We start from the raw sequence: 22,618 nt of genomic DNA, 5'->3' as shown, positions 1-22,618 counted from the left end.
ATTAAGTTCCCTTTGTCCTGTGCGCTCCCACAGGGAGGGCCTTCTCAGGGTGCCGCCGGCAAAGGATTGCCGGCGGGCAACGCCCAGGGGGAGGGCCTTCTCTGTGGGCGTGCCTGCCCTCTGGAACCAGTTACCCGTAGAGCTTAGGACTGCCCCTGATTTTCGTTCGTTCCGCCGGGACCTGAAGACCTGGTTCTTTGAGCTTTCCGGCCAGGACTGAGGAATTTTTTAATTTTTTAACTTATTGTAATTCGGTTTTTAATCAGAGTCATAGGGGTTTTAGATTTTAATTAAGGAAAATTTAATCTATTTTAATTGTTATTAATTTTTGTATTGTAATGTTGTTTTAATTGCCTTGTGAACCGCCCTGGGTCCTACGGGAGAAGGGCGGTATATAAGTTTAATAAATAATAATAATAAATAACTTCTGACAATCAAACTTTCACTTACTTTTTGAAGACTCTCTTTGGTGTTCAAAATAAAAGCATTTAAAAGGTCACTGAAAGAGACATGTTGGGGAATTACTAACTTCGTATGTACATTAATCAGAAGAAAATGGATAGGAAAAACTAGGAGAATCTCATGAGATTGTTTGTGCAATAAACAATAATATGTGGGTTGGAAATGCCTTAATTCCATATTAAAATATTAATGAAACATTTATTTTTACAGCCAAATAAATTCCATTAGTAAGAATCCCAAGCTGATGGGTCTTTCTGAAATGCTGTCAGATGGCTAGCACTAAAGGAGAGATGCCAGCAGTTGTATAAAATATTTTATCCAGCCAAATTAATTAAATGCAGAATTTAACAAGAAGAGATAAATGGAACCAGTAAGCTCTTATACATCTTTATATTATGTATATACTGGTATTTACATGCATTTTCACATATAGCATTTCCATCTCCAATTCCTCAAAAAGCAGTTTAAATTTGACTTAGTCTTTCTAATGTCTACAGATCTAAAAACACTGAAAACATGCAGGGAATACAATAAAACAAGCAATGACCAATAAGAAAGTACACAGACATCATTCAATATGTGCCCCCCTTCCAACTTACTACTGATCCTAGAGCATATTTTCAATCCATGTATATGTATTTGATGGTTTATGTAAATACATATACATACACACACACACACACACACACACCAGCCAACAAAATGGAAACTTCCTGATTGCAGACATCATTCCTCTTCCATATTTTTTTTTGCAGACAGTAAAGATAAATAGGGCGGCATATAAATTTAAATAATAAATAAATAAATAAATAAATAAATAAATCACAAGATGTGAGTCCTTCTTCAAATAATTTCAGCCATTGTTGCAAGATGCTGTCATTCTCTGTAACTATAAAGGCTATTTCAGTGTGGACTTTCCTAACGGTATTAGACAATTTCTCATCCAAATTCAGATGACATAAAATACCCTAACCCTAACTATTTCTTATAGAGCCTATATAGTTGTACAGTATTGTTTTTATTAGGAGGAAAAAAATATTTGCAGAAATATCTGCATACTTATCATATTTTTCCTTGATCTTTTTCTTGTTTTCTTCAAATTGCTCCATGACTCCTTTGAATCTTCCAGCAAAATTATTTCCCTTTTCCTCTTTTCCAAAGAGCTGTGGTTTAGACTGGTATTTGGCAAAAATACTGACATCATTCTGTTTTTAATCAGGAAAAATGAAAAATGTGTTTAACATAAATTAAGAAAAGGACAAATCCGTGGCATTCAGTCACCGCTAAATATAGTTTTATGAGTGGGTGCACTAGATAGAATTGTATTTTTTCCCCAAAAAATATTTACAATCCCATTCAGTCAGAAGGTTCTTATGGTAACTAATATCCCAGGTTAAATTAAATGTATCCTAGAACACTGAAGGAGCCAGCTGGTAGCCTATTTGAATCCTATGTATTTTCTTCAAGAAATTCTGGAGAACTGGTAATGTTTCAGGAAATAGCACAACAGCAAATTAAAGATATTGATTTGTAATGAAAAACAGAGGAATCATGTCACTTCCATTACAAACTGCATGAAATTTGCCAGAAATTTTGGGTAACATGGAAGTTATACTATAGCAGGGGTCTTCAAACTTGGCCCTTTTGTGACTTGTGGACTTCAACTCCCAGAATCCCTCAGGCAGGAACGCAGGCTGAGAAATTCTGGGAGTTGAAGTCCACAAGTCATAAAAGGGCCAAGTTTGAAGACCCCTGTACTATAGCATCCTATTTGATTAAACCAAAAGTTGCTCTAATACATCATCTTAGTTTTTATATGATTCAATATAGTATCTCTAGGAAACCCATCAGGAACCATGAAAGTGTTTTCTAGCTTTGCATTTCATCAGCTTGGATTCATTGTAATCATGTTCAGCTATCAATAAACCGTACTTTAGTATGATACAAGGTACTAGAATAGTGCTGGTGAACCTGTAGCATGGGTCTGAATGAAGCTATGTGAGAATGGGGCGTGCTCTTGTACAGCCTCCGAACCTTCCAGAAGTCGCGCAAAAGGGCCGGGCTCTTGCGTAGCCTCTGCAGTATTTAAAAATTACATGAAAAAACGGTGTGCTTTCACACCGTTTTTGGAGGCTGCTGAGGCCTAGGAAAGTTACTTCAAGAACGAAAACCTCATGCAACTCAGACGCATCCCACCAGGCTCAAGGTTGACTCAGCCTTCCATCCTTCCGAGGTAGGTAAAATGAGGACCCAGATTGTTGGGGGCAATTAAGCTGACTTTGTAATAATGCCGCTTGGGGTGTGTGTGTGAAAGCCCTAATAAGCAGGCATATACATAGAATGAAGGCTACTGCTAAGCTTGTAAGCCGCCCTGAGTCTTCGGAGAAGGGCGGGATATAAATGGAATTAAAATAAATAAATAAAAAATCGTTGTATCAGAAGTTACTGCAAGCTCCTGGCTCAGATGTGTACTCTCCTTATCCCTACATGCCATTTCTTTTTTGGTATGGCTAGAAGGAAAAATATGGAAGCCTCTACTTTACTGACTAGTTTAGCAGTTGACAAACTGTTTACTACAACAGAAGACAAGTTGTAACTAACAATAACTATGGTTAGGCCCAAGGAAGCAACATGGAACCATCAGTACTGAAGCTGACGTGCTTAAGCTAACCACAGTTAAGATTATTCATAATAAATAAACCACACATTAATCAATAACAAGTTCCACACATATCGGAGAGAAAAACAGAAGCTCCTATTTTTCTCCCAACCACATCAAGGAAAGAAAATAGCATGGGACTTTCTGCAACTCCTTCCTACTCAACTCTTGTGCTAAACTGTGATGAAAATGCAGGGCCTCTCAAAAGTTCTGATTAGCTACTATGGATTACAACGGCCACGAGAGATATTTCTAAGAAAATTAGATATAAATTTAATTAGATATAAATATCTCTTATGTGAGAAAATAAACAAAAACATTATTGTTTTTATCTATGGTCAGAAATGTTTTCATTTTAAAAAATCTATATAATATTTGCACTAGACAATTTTAAAAAAAGAGTTGATACCCCATTGATCAGTAGGAACATTTGGGCCAAGATCTTGGGTAAATTTTAAGTCTTACCCTAACGCTGCTTTATTGGAATTTTTGTGAGTCTAATATTTAACATCCAGCTTTTGCAGAAAGAATATCATGTTCTAATTTTGACTACTGAGGCTGTGTAATACAGTACAGAGTACGCTACACATTGGACTCACTTCCTGAGAATTCTGTTGTGAGCCTTTGTCCTGCCTTAGTGGGATACTAAATTCAGCTGAGGCTGAAGCACACTGTGAATTCTCTGGGCAAAACTGGGAGCCAAAAAGGAACTGAGAATCACTCATACTGTTATGTTCGTTGGGAGCGCTGGTCCAGCCAGATGATTTATGGGACCTGAAAAAGGAAAGAGGAATGCCTCAAGCAAGAGGCATGAACAAATCATAACAGGTGTTTTTAAGTTACTGTGGTAATCCATTCTATTAAACAGAGAAGTAAGAAAAAAATTCCTTAGTAGTAAACAAACAATACGCATTAATTTCTTTTTTGTTTACGGGTTGTCCTCGACTTACAACAGTTCATTTAGTGACTGTTCAAAGTTACTTCTGATCGTTTTTCACACTTACAACCACATGATCACATGATCAAAATTCAGACATTTGGCAACTGACTCATATTTATGACGGTTACAGTGTCCTGGGGTCATGTGATCACCTTTTGCAAACTTCTGACCAGCAAAGTCAATGGGGAATCCAGATTTGCTTAACAACTGTGTTATTAACTTAATAACTGCAGTGATTCACTAAGCCAGGGGTGGGCAACTTCGGCTCTTTTATGACTCATGGACTTCAATTCCCAGAATTCCTCAGTCAGCTATGCATAGCTGACTGAGGAATTTTGGAAGTTGAAGTCCATAAAAGAGCCGAGGTTGCCTACCCCTGCACTAAACAATTGTAGCAAGCAAGGTCATAAAATGGGCTAAAGTTCACTTAACAAATATTTCACTTAGTAAAGAAATATTTGGCTCAATGGTGGTCGTACATTGAGCACTACCTGTGCTGTGATTCCTAAGTTAGTCCAAACTCCTTAATAAAAATACATTCAATGTCTAGCTATCCTGACTTATGTTCACTAAGGAACTGAAATTGTGAGGTAATCTTCATGCCTTATCATTTAAAATATAGAAATAATAAGAAATAATTGGCCTATACTGTAGTCAATATTTTCACTCCATACATGCTTTGGGTTTTCCACTTACCTGTAACCTAAAAATCTCATTTTGGACTGGTATTCTTTCTCATTGGAAATCCCACAGAGCTGTGCTCCCCAACTTTTCTGGTTTGTCGGACCGGTAGAGAGGAGAGGATGGTTCTGTGCAACTCCATTTATGCAAGTGGTGGGCGCACTCACACAAATGGAGCTATACCCATGCATACGCACGCTTGCCTGCCACCTGCGCGGCCCGATTCCAAGCAGGCGATGGCCGAGTAGACGGCCACAGTCCAGGGGTTGGGGACCCCCGCCATAAAGTTTGCATGGATGAAATTCTGATTTGACCTCACAATTCATGTAATGTTTAAGAAGTTGCTTTTTTATGTCAGCATCTGCTGTCTGCCGTGTGTTTTTATTTTTCAAAATCTTTCAGATAATGCTTTGGTATGTTTATTTGATGTCAGCAGCTCTATTTCAACAAAGTATACCTTTCCATTTTTTCATCGCTAGTTATAGGAAACTTGAGCATGTTGGATTAGAAATACTGACATATCAGGAAAACGATTGGGAAGCAAACGATTGTGGAAAATTCAATAAATATGCAAATGTTCCTAGAAATAAAATAAAACCAAAGTATGAATTTAGCTGTACACCAGATGCAGACAAAGCCCTATGCTATGCAAAAATTATATCTCTAAACAGCAAGTGAATACCACCTACCACAATGTACTTTTCCTCTGTCCTACACTAACGATGGAACTTGATATTTTAAAATAGCAAACCATGCAGAGAAACATTTGCAATAATTTCACATCAAAATGTTTCCTAGTACTGCTTTGATTTATAGCATGGGTTATATATATACTCAAAGCAGTAAGATACATACATATATTTGATCTGTGTGTCAATACTGATAAAAGGATTAAAATAACATGCACTGTGTAGTGCATCATGTAATTTAAATAAACGTAAAAGGAAACTTTGCATGTGGAAAAAATAAGTACACCCCTACCATTACCTCAGACACCTAAAATTAGAATCAGGTGCACCAGATCAGGTGCAAATGATTAGGATATCATTAGAGAGGATCTGGTTGGAACCTGCCTTATTGAAAGCTCTGAGATTTACTGTGATTTGCCTTTTTGTTGTTGAAGTGTGTGCTATCATCATGCCCGGACGGAAAAAGCTCTCTAAGGCTTTCAGAAAAAAAAGATGCCTAACAGGGACTTAAAAAGATTGCCAAATAAATGAATATCAATCATTCTACTGTGCGGAAGATTATCTACAAGTGGGGAAGATTTCAAATAGTTCTCTCATGAACATTTAGGCCAGGGGTGTCAAACTGCTGGCCCGCGGGCCGGATGCATCATCCGGAAGCCGTGCCCATCCCATTGCCGGCAATGGCAAAACTGTCCCAATACGTTGTGCGACATCACGTGACGTCGCGAGTTTGACATGTCTGATCTAGGCAAAGAACAGTATCCTAGAACAATGCGTTCTGGACAGATGAGACAAAGATAGGGTTATTTGGCCACAGGACCAGAAGACATGTTTGGTGAAAACCAAAGAGAGTATTTCACCATAAGAACCTGATGGTGGAAATGTTATGGTTTGGGGTTACTTTGCTGCAGGGCTTTTTTTCTCATAGAACGCTCAGAACGGCGTTCCGGCACCTTTTATTTTGCAACAACAACAAAAAGCTCCCTCTATTGGCAAGGAGTAGGCAAACTTGGCTCTTTTTTATGACTTGTGGACTTCAACTCCCAGAAATCCTGAGCCAGCCATGCTGAGGGGAAAGAGAGAGGTTTCCAAGCTGAGCCAGGCTGGCTCAGGAATTCTGGGAGTTGAAGTCCTTGAGTCATAAAAGAGCCAAGGTTGCCTACCCTGCACTAGAGCAAGAAATTAAAAATATTTACAAGGTTACTTCTTTAGGAACTAAACTTTTAGAATCTAAAAAGAGCTAATTCTAAAAAGCCAACATGAAAGAACCTCACATTTTTCATCTGCTTCTGTCTTTTGGAAGGTAAAATTAGATAACAAAATAATCTATTTCCTATGTTAACATCTCTGCAATGAAATCAATAAAGGTAACAGGAAAGAAATGAGAAACATTTTTCTCAATGTAATATGTCTAATTTAGCTGATGCTAGAAAAAAATAGTATCTTTTGTACACTCTTGAAAACTATTTTGAATCTATAACCATCTATTACAACTAAACCACTTTAAATTAAACAATTCTTAAGAATAAAATATTGTTAATTTGGACTTTACTATTACTGTTTGGACTGTTGTGTGTTTTGAAAAATAGATTATTTAGAATCTAGTTATGCTGCAGTTCAGTCTTTAAATAATTAACCTAGTATATACATATTGTATTACATCCAGAAATGCCAACTTTGCAACCAATATTTCTCATCCATAACTATGGCACCCTAAGGATACCTGCATACATGCAAATGCTTCTCTGGGATCAGTAACACAGCAGGGATTGCTTTTTCCTTCCAGTAACAGATTGCTGGGAAATGCCAAACATGGCCTTGAGAATTCCAATGTTTGTTACAAATGTTTCTGATGTGGTTGGAAAGAGGCCGTTTGGCACCAGAGACCACTGCCACGAGGAACACAGCTTTGGGTCGGGGTTTGGAGCAGCTCCGGGTGGGGGCTCAGCACGGACCGCAGCATGGCAACTGCGGGGAGGGGAATCCCCACAGCGGCTGTGGGGAGGGGAATCCCCGCGGCATGTGGCTCCAAGCCGCAGGGCCAGGGGTGCAAAGGATGGGCAGCGACGCTGTAGCAAGACACCGGCATCGCTCCCAGTGACAGCATCTTTGAGTTCCGGCACCATTTTTTAAAGAAAAAAAGCACTGCTTTGCTGTATCAAGACCTGACGTTTAGTTAATGTCTCATCCTAATAGGATTGGCTCACCCCATCCATCCTGGCAGAGGGGGGCAGGCTGCGAACCCCGTCAGTTAAGGATTCTCAGCTGACGAGGTTCAGAAGAGTCTTTTCTGCCAAGGCTCCCTTTGTAACACTGTACCCACCAAGGTGAGATCCATACCCACCCTTTTGACCTTCTGTAAGGGCTTGAAGACCCGGCTCTGCCAAATGGCCAGGGGTACCAATGGAGATGCACCATTCTGGAGGTGACTATTGGATTAGGAAAGATTCCACCTTTCCCTGTGCGCTCTGTGTTCCCCTACTTTTAACTATATATATGTATATGTATATGTATATGTATATGCATATGTATATATGTATATATCTATATATGTGTGTATATGTATATATGTGTGTGTGTATGTATATGTGTGTGTGTATGTATATGTGTGTGTGTGTGTGTATATATATATATATATATTTCTTTTTATGTATTGTTTTGTTATTTTAAATGTGTACTCATTTTAATGTTTGTCAGTCACCTCTAATGAGATGGGCAGCGCATAAATTTAATAATTAAATAAAGTATTGAGCATTCAAAATATGTACAGAGGCAACCTGATGCCTCAGATTATGCATTTAGCTCCTAATTAGGGCCAAATTCTCTCTTTGTAAACAACTATCCAAATATTAAAATGTATTATTTACCTAGTTTCAATATTGTGTTAATAAAAAAATGTTTTTCCTTGGGTGGGAGGATAGGTGAAATGTGCTTGTAGAGAAGGCATATGCTTGGCCTGGCTACACCAACAGCTCAAACATTATAATCTCTGACAATTTTTAATTTTTTTCTCTCCTTTGCATCCTCTGGGTCGACTGTTTCCTAGCCCTGAAATGGACTGCGTCAGCATGTCTGTGAGAGGTTAATTTTTGCCGTCAGATAGATTTATCCATAGCACACACTGCGACAAAATCTGAACTGTATATCCAAACTGAATATACACTGTGTCAAAACTGCTCCCTGGTTCAACAAGCACAAACAATTCAGATATTTTAAGTCGGCTGCCACAGTTCAGTGTAACTTCCTGGAAAATATGAAAGCTACATAAATACTTCAAAATTAAGCTGGCACAAGATGATCAACACCAAAAAGAGGAGCCATCCAGCATTCTAGAGCTTTTATTTCTCCAGGGTTTATAAATCTCTGTATCATTAGTTGGAAAATCAAATGTATCTCATAGTCCTAAAGAAAGAACTTCAGTGCTATCTTCAAAAAGGATAATTCCTTCGTCCCTTTGAGATTTTCTTTATGAATTTTGTTGGGTTAGTGTGCACCTTATGTGCACACTGAAAAAAACTGTAATACTGGATGCGATTTGGATAAGAATCTAATAAGCTTACTGTAACTCCAGAGCTTTATAAAAAAAATGCAAATCCCTAATCCTAAATCATAATACAATCAAGCAGCATGTGATTATTTAAATGGGAACTCATGTCAGAAATATTAATTGCACTATTTCCATGTTAATACCTTCTGCTTTACAAATTCTATTAATTTGCCTTTTTTGCATTGTTTATAATTATTTTCTTGCATTAATTTTCTTCTTTTACCCTCATAGCAAAGCAAGAGGCAGGGAATTTGGTACCTACATTGGTAAATTTTCACAACAGTTTTACTAGTATGATATATCGGTTGGCGCCATTCCTCACTTAACTGCACTGCAATTAGCATACTGATTAACTTGATTATTTCTATTTTCTTTCTCTCCTTGTCTGTCATATTTTTTTAAAAAAAAAAACCTTTGCCATTTTTTGTTCTGGTTAATCTACAGGGAAAAATACGTTTGTTCTGGGAAGATCTATTGCAACTTGATTTGATAAAGAAATGAAGTCTAATCAGAAACTCATACCCAAGCTCATAAGCATGTAAAATATCCTATACTGTTGTATAATGAATAAATTATATTTTGAGCATTATGATTCATTTCAGTGCGGTCTTCATCAACACTGAAGAGGCTTTTTCACATAATAAATTCTGTACTATAAAAAAGCACAAGAGAAATCACAGCAATAAAATGCTTATAAAGCCTCCAGAAATTTAATCTGACAGTTAAACAATAACTTATGCATATTTTAATATTTCTCCTCCAGTAAACATCAGGCCGATGTTCCAATCTGAAAAAGGCTGATACTTGCAGGGGGAAAAATAGCAAACTATACTTTCTCTCAAATTTAGTAGGTATATTTGTACTTCACAAGAAATATTAGTAGCATCAACTCTGTAAGTTCATATTATAGATTTCATTAATTTATAAGTATTGGCTTCAAAATGCATCCTCATCAGTTGCATCCTTTGTTTTTAAATTTGTAAATAAACTAAACAAATGCTTTTGATGTAAATTCACTGAGGCAACTATGATTTCCTATTCTAAAAGGCAGGATAGTATGTTGTTTTGATCATTGGGAATTATTCAGATCTCATGAAAACAGTTGTGACATGAACAAACCACTATTCTCATGAGTGCAATATCAGAGAAAAGCTTATGCATCTATTTAATTCTACGCTGTGCCTTTCCAGCCAAAAGTAATGCCCAAGGCAGTTAACGGAATAAAACAAAAATAACAAAGCAATTAAATATGCATTTAAGAACATTTAATATATACAACATATTTATAAAATAAATAGCACTTAAGCAACTTTGCTGACGTACAATAGTGGCCAAAATTGTGGAAACCTTTTGGGAAAAGTATACAGTAGAAATGCCACCTTTGGTTAAGTTTCCACCAATTTTTCTTCAAATTTCTTTATAACTATAGCCTTGTTCACTTAATAATACTATATTACATCGCTTTCTGGGCAACCAGTCAACTCTTTGTACCATTACTTTAATTTTATTACATTTTACAAGCTCATTAAATGAAAGAACACAAAAAAAACCCCAACCAAAAGGTTTCTACAATTTTGGCCACTACTGTATTTTCATGGATGACCAAGCAGTAACTTATTTTCCTGGGCTCCAAGATCACTGCAGATGGGGACTGCAGCCAAGAAATTAAAAGACGCTTGCTCCTCAGGAGGAAAGCCATGACAAAACTAGACAGCACACTAAAAAGCAGAGACATCACCCTGTCAACAAAAGTGCGTACAGTCAAGGCTATGGTCTTCCCAGTTGCAATGTATGGCAGTGAAAGTTGGACCATAAGAAAGGCCGAGCGCCAAAGAATTGAGGCCTTTGAGCTATGGTGCTGGCAAAGACTCCTGCGAGTCCCTTGGACTGCAAGACGATCAAACCGGTCAGTCCTAGAGGAGATCAACCCTGACTGCTCTTTAGAAGGCCAGATCCTGAAGCTGAAACTCAAATACTTTGGCCACCTAATGAGAAGGACTCACTGGAGAAGAGCCTAATGCTGGGAAAGATTGAAAGCAATAGGAGAAGGGGACGACAGAGAATGAGGTGGCTGGATGGAGTCACTGAAGCAGTAGGCGTGAGCTTAAATGGACTCCAGAAGATGGTAAGAGGACAGGAAGGCTTGGAGAAACATTGTCGCGATGGGTCGGACATGACTTTGCAGCTAACAACAAGCAGTAACTTTCCTGATTTGAAATTCCTTTAGAAATATAAGTCATTGCAAGCACCTAAACAGAACTTCCAAATAAAGAGTACTGTACCAGATTACTATCAATATGAGCTATGGGGGACAAAAATAGCTATTACTTCAGTTCTCTGCTTATGAGTAGGCATCCAACTATCTTTTATCAGAAACATGAAGCTAGATTAGATGGACTTTAGGCCGATCCGTCAAACCAATTCTGTTTGTTCCAGTGAACCTTTGCTCCTGTATTGGTCAAGTGAGTGAACTACTTAAGACAACAACAATTTGTCCAAATCTTAAACTACAATGTATTGCATGTGTTGTCTCAAAGATTCAATCAGGACATCACAGTCAAATCACAGTTTAATTTGTAGAAATGAGCTATACCTACAGTAGTGGCCAAAACTGTGGAAACCTTTTGGGAAAAGTGTATTTTTGAGGTTTGATGGCTAATAACACCACTTTTTTTGGAGTAGTACCATAAAATTATATATCAATGAAAAGATAATTTAATCAAGAATGTAATGCAACATAGTTTGTTCAATTATCTCTACTGTATTCCATGAAAAGGTATAGCCAAATAACCAGAAAAAGGAAGCACAACTTGCTTAGGTTGTTATCAGGTAGTTTTCCTTCATCTGATTGTAGCCAATGAGCATGAGCATTTAGAGAGCCAATCAGGTGTCATCTTGTTTTGGCAATGAGCCAATCAGATCACAGGATTATTAATTTATTGATGTCATGTATTGAAGCTGAGAGGATGACATTTATCAGTGTGTTATGTGATCGCTATCAAGTTGGTTGGGGTTTTTTTCCCTTTCATTTAGTGAGCTTGTAAAACGTAATAAAATTAAAGTAATGGTGCAAAGAGTTGACTGGTTGCCCAGAAAGCGATATAAAATAGTATTATTAAGTGAACAAGGCTACAGTTATAAAGAAATTAGAAGAAAAATTGGTGGAAACGTAACCAAAGGTGGCATTTCTACTGTACACTATTCTAATCCAGTCCTGATCTCCTCCATTTATGATTACTTTTAACACGAATTTGACATAAGGTCCACACTGAACAAATTGTGAGTATTACTGGCCACATCTTGCTTTCAACTTAAAAAAACATGGTTTGAAAATCACAATGTTGATCGTTACAAAGTAATACAAATCAATAGCAATGGCAGCAATAAGCTTCTTACCCCATTTTTGTTGGAGTCATAAATATATCTTTGGTATTCCAAAGATTCAGATTCATCTTTTAGGCTTTTCTGTTACAAGAAATATAGAGAAATATGTGAGGCCTGTTATAAATGCTATATTCATTTTTCTATGTACATCACAAAAGCATATATTTAAAAGGAGGATCTTAGCCTCCAGTTGAAAACTGGAGTTGAAAACTGATTATTATTCCAGGATTTTTACAAGTATTATTACCAACCTAAGTATCATCCTATAGCTCTCCATTAATTTCTATTTCTTTAGATATTTACTGCTTTAATTTTCACTTCACTTATACATTAAGAAAATTGAATGAATGAATGAATGAATGTTTATTTTTGTTGACTTGTATATTTTGTAAGGTTTGGCTTAATATTCTTCAATATTTCTAGATCAAATGTTGGTTTATTATAAAATCTGGAAGAATAATAAGTAAATTGCTTCATCATCTCTTTGATTGTAGAGACATATTTGGTACTGTCCCAAATAGAAATAATAGTTAATTTGTTTTTTCCTTATGCATTTACTAGCCCAACAATTTATTTGAGGTTGCCTTTCTCAAAACATTTCAGTTTAATAAATTCAGCTTCTTGTAAGTCTTGTATACTTGCATTAACAAGCAATCAATTTTGTTGCTTGCTTTTATCCTTTGTACTTAATCCAAAATTGGTTCTAATTATTTGTTCGTTCAGCAATGTATATTCTATATTGTTTCTTATTTGTTCTCATTCCATCTAGCTGGTAAAGAAACATTAAAGATTTAAACTGATTTGGAGGAAACTCTTAGTTCCTGATGATACTTCAATCTGATATCCTCTTGTGATAATAAAAGTTCATTAATCTCCTTTTTTTCAATTTGGAAGTTTCTGTATTTAGTCTTACAGTTATTGGATCATAACTGTAATCCAATAAGAGCTTCTAATTTTACATCTATAAAGTTAGTTAACAATGAATTAAAAATCCTACTCATATCTATTATTGGATACGTTTTATGAACTGAAGAATAATAAACTCTCTTCCTGGGATATTTATATTTCTAAAATATAAATAAGGGAGAGAATGTTGACACATTCAATGGAGTTCACAAACATTTCGTCAGCATCCATAGAGAAAGACTCTATAAAAAGTAGTCTAACTGTATCAACTAGTAGCAGAAAAGTATTTATATCCTCCCTTTATTATTTTTATAAATAACTCAAGGTGGTGAACATAATTAACTCTTTCTTCCTCTTATTTTCCCCACAACAACCCTATCAGGTGAGTTACGCTGAGAGTCACCTTGATGGCTTTTATGCCTCAGAAAAGTCAGAGATTGATTAGTCTGCGAATCCCCAGATTGTCCCTTCGTCCCTTTTTTAAATAGAGAGAGAATATGTGACTTCCTCCACTTCTTAAAGATTTCTTGAAAGGAAAAAAAAATAAAAGTTTTAGCGAGACTATTATTAAATTTCTACTGTATCGCAGAATGTAGTTAATCTGGCCCTGGAGATTGAATCTCATTAAATTCTCCTTAACAGTGATAGCTGCTAGCTACTTTACATAAGATGTTGCCTGGCATTGTCATACAAGTTATTATTTACATTTGTATCTGAGCATCAGTAGAAAGTGAATTATATTTAACATCAAAATGATCCAAGGGAAATGATCCTGAGGGATGATCACTTGCCCAAAGGAGATTACATGCAGGATCAGATTTCTGATTCACAGAAGTTCAGAAAAAAAAACCTGATAGAAATTGCAATAGCATGCACTCGGTAACAGCATTCCTAAATGCTGGTTTCTTTGATCTTGAATTCTTAGAACAATATCCACACTTTCTTGTTAAATCCAGCTCTTTTAGAGTATCTGTTACAGTGAGAGTCTTCCATATTGCCCTTTAGAAGTAAAAATAATGCAAAAAAGGATTGTCGTAATGGCACTCAGCACTGAAAATCAGCACAAGAACCGATGCACTTAGCTTCCTGTCATTCCATTAACAAGTTCAGCTGGAAGTGTGAAAAGTAGCCAAAAAAATGCACTAAAGAAAAAAAAAGGATGCTACATGGAAAGCTACGGTATCAAGATTTCTCATACTGGATGTCTAACAAATTATAGTTATGACATTAAGAAGCTCTATCATTCTTGGAGAGGAAAATTCCATGCAATGACTGCATCTTCCATGTATAATAGTGTAAATATACATCCAAAAAATTCTTAGGCTAGACTCATAATTCTTCAATTCCTACTCTTATTTTTAATTCATATTCTTAATTCATACACTAATTCATATTTTCACTTGCATTTGGTTTTAATTACTGGATCTTAGCAGTGTAGCAAAAAATAAAAGAGAGGAAGAGAAATCCTTTAAACTTAAGCACTGAACTCTGCTTGTTCCTAGAACAAATAACAAAATAAGACTGCAGAAAGGCACTAGGACAGCTTTCCAGATGCTCTCAATTCCAAGATGAACTATACGGTGTCACAGATGCTTTTTCATTATTTTAAGATTGATAATAAAAGGATGGATTAAGAAAACTTTTTGAAGCTTTATAGAACATATTAAATGTGTAGAAATGTCAATCAGAAATCCAGTAACTGGGTTATTTCTGAAATTTTAAAAAAAAATTCATAAAGCAGAAAAATTTCAGGCTATGCTTCTGTCACGCCCAGATATTAATTCGGAATGGTTAGAATAAATCCCGAACCTTGAATACCTTTTTGGACTTTTAAATCAAAATCTGTATAATGCCCACGACTTTACTCTCTAATAATGGCCTGCCAACTTGTATCTTACCAACGCCATCTGTCAAAAGCACAGAAGTCTTAACAGAAAATGTGGGAATCGTATCTTAACTCTGAATGAAATGAAGCACAGAAGCAATAACTAAAACAAGTTTTCAAAACGATAATAATAATAATAATAATAATAATAATAATAATAATAATAATAATAATAATCAGGGCTTTTTTTCTCATAGAACGCTCAGAACGGAGTTCCGGCACCTTTTTTGGATGGAACCTTGTAGGGTAGGCAAGGCGGGTTGTATGACATGTGTGAGTTCCAGCACCTTTTTCTTTTACAAAAAAAGCACTGATAATAATAATAAAAATAATAAAAATAATAATAATAATAATAATAATAATAATAATAATAATAATAATAATAATAATAATAATAATAATAATAATAATAATAATAATAATAATAATAATAATCAGGGCTTTTTTTCTCATAGAACGCTCAGAACGGAGTTCCGGCACCTTTTTTGGATGGAACCTTGTAGGGTAGGCAAGGTGGGTTGTATGACATGTGTGAGTTCCAGCACCTTTTTCTTTTACAAAAAAAGCACTGATAATAATAATAATAATAATAATAATAATAATAACAACAACAACAACAACAACAACAACAACAACAACAACAACAACAACCACCACAACAACAACAACGTTGCAAGCAAACAGCTTACGGCACACTCTTGTTTCATAAACGTGGGCAGTCTCGTACGTATTTTTCTCTTTTACAGGACCTGGAAGAAATGGGAGACAAGCGAGGAACACATGAGAAATTAAGTCTTTCGACCACTGAGGCAATGGCTTCTCATCTTCCTTACCACAATACATCCACTACTCTTACGGTTCTAGGAGCGGGGTAACTCAGCTCTATTTCTCGGGCAAATGAGAAGTTGACGCGACATCGCAAAGGCAATACGGGTACGAAGGCCGTCTGAAGGCAATCACGTGTTTTCCCCCCCCCTTCCCCCGCCGCCGTGTTCCCTTCGCAAGATCAGCCACGGAAGCCGCGCGCGCCGCGAACTTTAGTATGACGCTTTTGCAGGAATCCGACGCGCCAAATCTATCTTTTTCGGGAGTCTCTTTTTTTAAAAAATAAAAAATAAACATAAAACAAAACTCCCCTTTTTCACCGGGAGACTTTCTCGGGAGAAATCAAATCTCGTGGGTGAAATAAAAATCAACACTTTCTTTCCCCCCCCCCCCCGGGAAATGGCAGACTTTTTATTGCTATCTTACTCACAGGTGTTCAGGGATGAGCTGGCATCTCCCCCTCCCATTTCTCCTGTCTCTTTCCTTTCCTCTTGTTTTATTGATTGTTATTTACTGTTGATTTTTTTTCAACTGTTTTTATCAGTTGATCGAAATGTAAAATAACAGTCCAGCAAAGAAAAAGGAAAACAGTAGGAAAGTTAAGGAGGGAGAAAGGGAAGAGGGAAAAAGCGTGAGGGAAAAGGGAAAAGTTGATTTGTTATTTACTAAACAAATCGTTACAGTGGCGGAACTCACACAGGGAACTGGAGGGGGAGGGTTACAATTTTTTTTAAAATCCACTATTTTATTTATTTAGAAAATTTAAGAAAATCTACTAGCTCAGACCAACTCTTACAAACAATAAAAACACAGTGTAGGGGGGAAAAAACACTCTGTCTGAACGTAGGCAGAATAATGGCCTCCTAAGTGACAACACTACACCAAGAAGGCACTTTGTGCAAATGTCCATCAGCATGGGACAAATAAAATATAAATGAATGCTCCAAAACTGGAAGTTTTTAAGAAGAGACTGGACAGTCATTTGTCTGAAATGGTATAAAGTTTCCTGCCTGAGCAGGAGGTTGGACTAGATGACCTCCAAAGTGCCTTCCAGCTTATTAGTGTTATTGTTGTTGTTGTTGTTGTTGTTGTTGTTATTATTATTATTATTATTATTATTATTATTATTATTATTTAAAATGTGTATATATGTGTGTTATGTATATGTATGGTTAGATATATACTTTCTGTTGAGAGCAAGCAACAGAATTTTATTTTTAATGTGGGCCAGTGTGTTCATAGTAAAAAAAAAAATGACAATAAAGGTTATCTTATCTCATCTCATCTCATCTTATGCAAGGGTCCTGAGCCTCTGGGCTGCAGCCCACTAGTGGGCCGTACGTATTTGCAACCGCGCCGTGGAAACAGTGGGCGAGTATGTGCATATATGCTCCATTTGTGTGAGCGGTGGGTGCATGTGCAAATGGAGCTGCACACATGTGCACTTGCCAGCTGCTTGCGTGGAATCATCCCCTCTCTCACCCCTCACCCCGCCAGTCTGGAAAGCCAAAAAGGTTGGGGAACTCTGGTCTAATGGACTGAGCGACCATAACATTGAATTGAATTGAATTGAAATTGATTGGATTGGATTCAGTTGAATTGTATCGGGTAGGACTCATCCAAAGGACAAAGTCTATTAGGAGACAAGAAGAGACTCTTGCCTTTGTTGCACTCAAAATGTGTCAAATACAAGTGAAAACTCAGCTACTTATATAACTAAATCATTGTATTTTCCTTAATTAGAGCATCCTGCAAGATTCATCTCTTATCTTGGGAGAGTTATGCTGGGTGTAGTCCCTTTCTTAGGTTTTATATACGCTGGCATTGTGATACTTAAGACTATTTGGTATAAGACTCAAGAGAGTGGGCACTACCAGTGAATTAAACAGTTCTATCAACAATTTTACCCAGTGGAACAGCTTGCCTCTAGGTAGTACACCAAGCTCAATGGAGAACAGAAGTAGCATCCCAGACATGTCAAACACAAGGCCCGGGGGCCGGATGCGGCCCGCGAAGTGGTTTCATGTGGCTCGCGAAGCCATCCTGGAAACAGTGAGGGAACAGCCCCCACTGCCTTGGTCCTGGCCCAGAGACCCTCCTTCTGCCAGAGACCCTCAGATCTGTCCCACTTCTGCCCAGGCCCCCATAGGCACCCTTGATGCGAATGATGTAGACCTGGCCATGCCCACCCAGTAGGCCATACGCACTCTAGCCACGCCCACCCAGTAGGCCACGCCCACCCTGGCCATACCCACCCGGCCCCCTGAGGGCAACCGCAATGCTGATGCGGCCCTCAATGAAATTGAGTTTGACACCCCTGCTATAGAGCCTTGGTGGAGCAGTGGGCTAATGCCTCCTTAAGTAACACCAGCTGCATCCCACCAGGCTCAAGGTTGACTCAGCCTTCCATCCTTCCGAGGTAGGTAAAATGAGGACCCAGATTGTTGGGGGCAAAAAGCTGACTTTGTAATAATGCCGCTTGCCCCCCCCGAAAGCCCTAATAAGCAGGCATATACATAGAATGAAGGCTATTGCTAAGCACATTGGTTTGTGCTTAAATTGTAAGCCGCCCTGAGTCTTCGGAGAAGGGCGGGATATAAATGGGATTAAAATAAAATAAATAAAATAAAAAATAAATGTCTGCTCTAGGAGCTGTGGGTGCTCCATCGCTGGAGGTTTTCAGGATGAGATTGGATAGCTATTTGCCCAGAATGGTATAGGGTCTCCTGCTTGAGCTGGGGGTTGGTCTAGAAGACCTCCAAGATCCCTTCCAGCTCTGTTATTCTAAAATCTAAGCCAGTGTTTTTGAACCGTCATACATTTTGGGGATTGGTTGAAAACAAGATCTGTGTGTTAACAAACCCATTGCTAAATCTTCATTAAAGAGTAGGGATTTTCTGTTTGGGGAAATAAATTTGGGATAGGATTGCTTTACTGTTTTCCTAATGAGTCATGACATGAATCCTAGCCCTCATACTTTTTACATAACACTGTATAAAGTGCTTTGCAGCAGATCTTTTAACAATGGCAGAACAAAGATGTTTAATTTAGGCAGCAGACAGCCCCTGATACTTCAAAAGTAGCAGAAGCGTTGAGCCGGATTTTGATCCTGAAGACTTTCTATTGAAGATCTTTATACTTGCTATTTAATAACCTCAATTCATTCCATAGAGAACAAAATCAAGAGAAAAAAATCTCATTTCATTCAAGAGTTTAAAGGATTAAAAAAAGGAAAATAGTTCCTGTATTGATGCACAATGTTGTAACATTCATTAAAGGAGATATTACAAACCCGTTTTCTATATAAAGTTATAAAACAAAGGAAACAATCTTTTCCCGTAATGTATCAGAGAAGGTTAAAGTCATTCATTCTCACTGAAATTCCCCTGTGGACTTCTCCCAAACAATATCCAGCCATTCAGATACATACTATAGGTAGGGAGTCCTTAGTTCTCCTTGTATAATTTCTTTTCACTTAGCAAAGAAAAGATAATTTTCTAAGTCAATTAAAAGTTATGATATGTATTGCCTACATTTTATAAATGTGTGCTGCTTTACAGCTTCATTCAAACATATGTAATAGTTTCCATAATTATGTTAGAAATGGCTTGATATATATAGAATTGCAATCTTAGCATGTTTGATTACAATCACTTGCCATGGGTAGTTTATAACTTATTGGCTATTTTCTTTATCTTATGATGCTATGATATTTTGTATTTATCTCCTATCAGAAATGCTAGCATTTATAAATACTACGGGGCTTTTACTTATGGAGTAATTATGGGTTATGAATTTTTCCCATCATAACAGATAGGTAAATAATCCATGAGCAGACTATTCACAAGAGAAGATTTCAGCCTTGGTTATACAGATGTAATGACTTATTAACTATTGTTTCAATATCTTGCTAAAGAACCGAAAAAGCAGGTAGAAAGAGTAATAGTTCTTTTTTATCTTCATAATTATAAATTTTATATATCATCTTTTTTGTAATTAACATTGCTCAACACTACACTTTTTGCGTATAATTTCATGAATGCTATATATAGCATAACCTGAACAGCATGCATTCCCTTTGTTCTTTAGTACTTTAATAATGTTTACGTATTACACAAAAAAACATTGCTTATACTAATTAGGCACAAAAGAAAACTGACTGTACCATTTCAATGTACTATCTTCTCCATACAAAAAGCTTTACACAGTGTTCCATTTTAAGTAATCTAAATAGAAGTTAATATATTACTCACATGTGAAAAATATGATATGAGGGCTGTTCCATATGGATGCCCCGTATATGGTAGAGTTAAAAAGAAACTGAAAGTATAGTTCAGAAGGGGAGATATTAATTAATATGGGACCTAATGTTACCTTTCCTGATTTTGCTTCAGATTTACGATTAGTCAGTCTGCTCCTAGTTCATTTCCATGTCTTAATTGTAAAAACCTATGTATTGAAATATTTAAGAAAAAATCAGAACGTTCATTCTATATAAATCTAGTTCACAAACAATGACTTGCAGAATTTAGTTTTCTAGCAATTGATATTAGAAAAAACTGTAATAATGATTCCAACCTCTCCTGCGAAATATTAGAAAATATATTCCTAAAAATGAAAAAAAAATCAGTTCAAACAAGGAAATTGTATTTTTTCCCCTTCTATTTAATCGTATCTCATTGTTACAGACTGCCTGGACAAGTCCTTACAATTTTCTTTGCAAGATGTTTCAGAAGTGGTTTGCCATTACCTCCTTCCTAGGGCTCAGAGAAAGTGACTGGCCCAAGGTCACTCAGCTGGCTTTTTGCCTTTGTACCTAAGATGGGACTAGAACTCATGGACTCCCAGTCTCCTGGTGCCTTAAGCACTACACCAAACTAGCTCTCAAGAAATGGTTTACATAGTAAAAAAAATTACAGATTAGATTCACATACTGTATTTCATATAGACCAAAATCAAATGAGTCATATTATGGCTTATTCCAATAAAGAGGTTAGCCATTATAGTTTGTATATTAAAATATATGAACCCTAAAATATCCCCAAATACATTCAGATACAAGCTATGTAACAAAAACACTTGGGATAGTAGTATTTTCTTGCCTCCGGCCAATAATAACAATGCTACAAAAACCTGTTTTGGGCGGTTTGGGCTTGCACATAGTTAATTATTTATTTGCAACCAAGAAAGCCAGAAATGTGTATATTTTATAGGATTTAGATTCTCAGTGTTTGAACCTGCACAAGAGGTTTTAATTATAATATTTTGTAGTGTATAAGTACATTGTTTATGACTAAATTTATGCAGTGCACAAAGCTATAATGTAGCGGTGGCTTTATATACAAAATTGTACATGTAAACTCAGGCACTGTGGTATAACATTATGTGTAAATTAGGCACTAACTTATTTAATGAATCATAATCTGCTATGTCTCCAACCAACCTCCACTGCATATATGCTTTGTTTTCCTAACTTTTATTTCTATGCATTTTTTTCTTTTTGTTTTCACAATCTCAGCAAGAAGCCTACAAACTGCTTTGTGCTTTACAGTTTCAATTAAATTTGGCATTGGTCTGTCTTGTCATTTTCTGCTATTATACGGAAAATATCCAACTTGGGATGATGTTGTGGAGATTGAACTTTCTTAAGATTGTAAATTGTTTCTGTGAGATGCTGTAAAACTTTGGTTTAAAGGGATTATATACCAACGTTAAAAAATATTGAAGAAGAAAAAAGGCCGAATTGACATTTATGATTGTTAATGCCATCATCACAGTCTCCTTTCTTTCGCCTCCAAAATTCAGAGCTTAGGGCTACTGTCAGACACTGGCTGTGAAGTTCTTGAAGGTATAAAAATTTCATTAGAGACTATTTCCCTCTGAATTGATTCCCCTCAGGGATCACCATAATGAGCATAGCTGTGGGATACAAGATACATTTCTAAAACTAAAGTTATAAAGATGTAAAATCAATTTATTTTAGTTAAGTTAATGCATATAAACAGGGCTTTTTCCTCATAGAATGCTCAGAATGGAGTTCCGGCACCTTTTTTGGATGGAACCTTGTAGGGTAGGCAAGGCGGGTTGTATGACATGTGTGAGTTCTGGCACCTTTTTCTTTTACAAAAAAAGCACTGCATATAAAACTATGAGAAAAATCACAGAGCCAGTCCAACTCAAAGGGCTTGCATGGCTCACTCATCATGATTCTTCTAACAAGAAATCTTGTCCTGAATATGGTTTCCTGAACATGTTCAACATTCTTCATTTTTGTCCTTCAGCAAGATTGTGACTTTTTCCACCCTTGAGATTTCAGAACAACATTTTACTATACATAACAATGTTACTGAACTTCACATCTTAGTGACAGACCAAAGCACATATTTAAATTTATGAACATGTATTATGTAAGGTAAAGTAATATGTAATATGTAGCCAAATCTATATATGCCTGTGAATGTGTTCATCTTTCAAAATGAGATTACAATTTTAAGCAACAAGAAACATCAATATCAAGGCATAACTAAAATGATGAACACTTTGACAAACTCATTTAGATCCAATTTAGAATGTCCAACTTGCTATCATTAATAGCTGTAACAATTCAAGGATAGATGCATCCTGCTCCATTTTAATACTA

This window comes from Vipera berus, assembly GCF_964194415.1.
Source record: "Vipera berus genome assembly, chromosome: 2".
Taxonomy (NCBI): Eukaryota; Metazoa; Chordata; class Lepidosauria; order Squamata; family Viperidae; genus Vipera; species Vipera berus.
The sequence above is the reverse complement of the archived record's forward strand: the minus strand, read 5'-3'. Positions refer to the sequence as shown.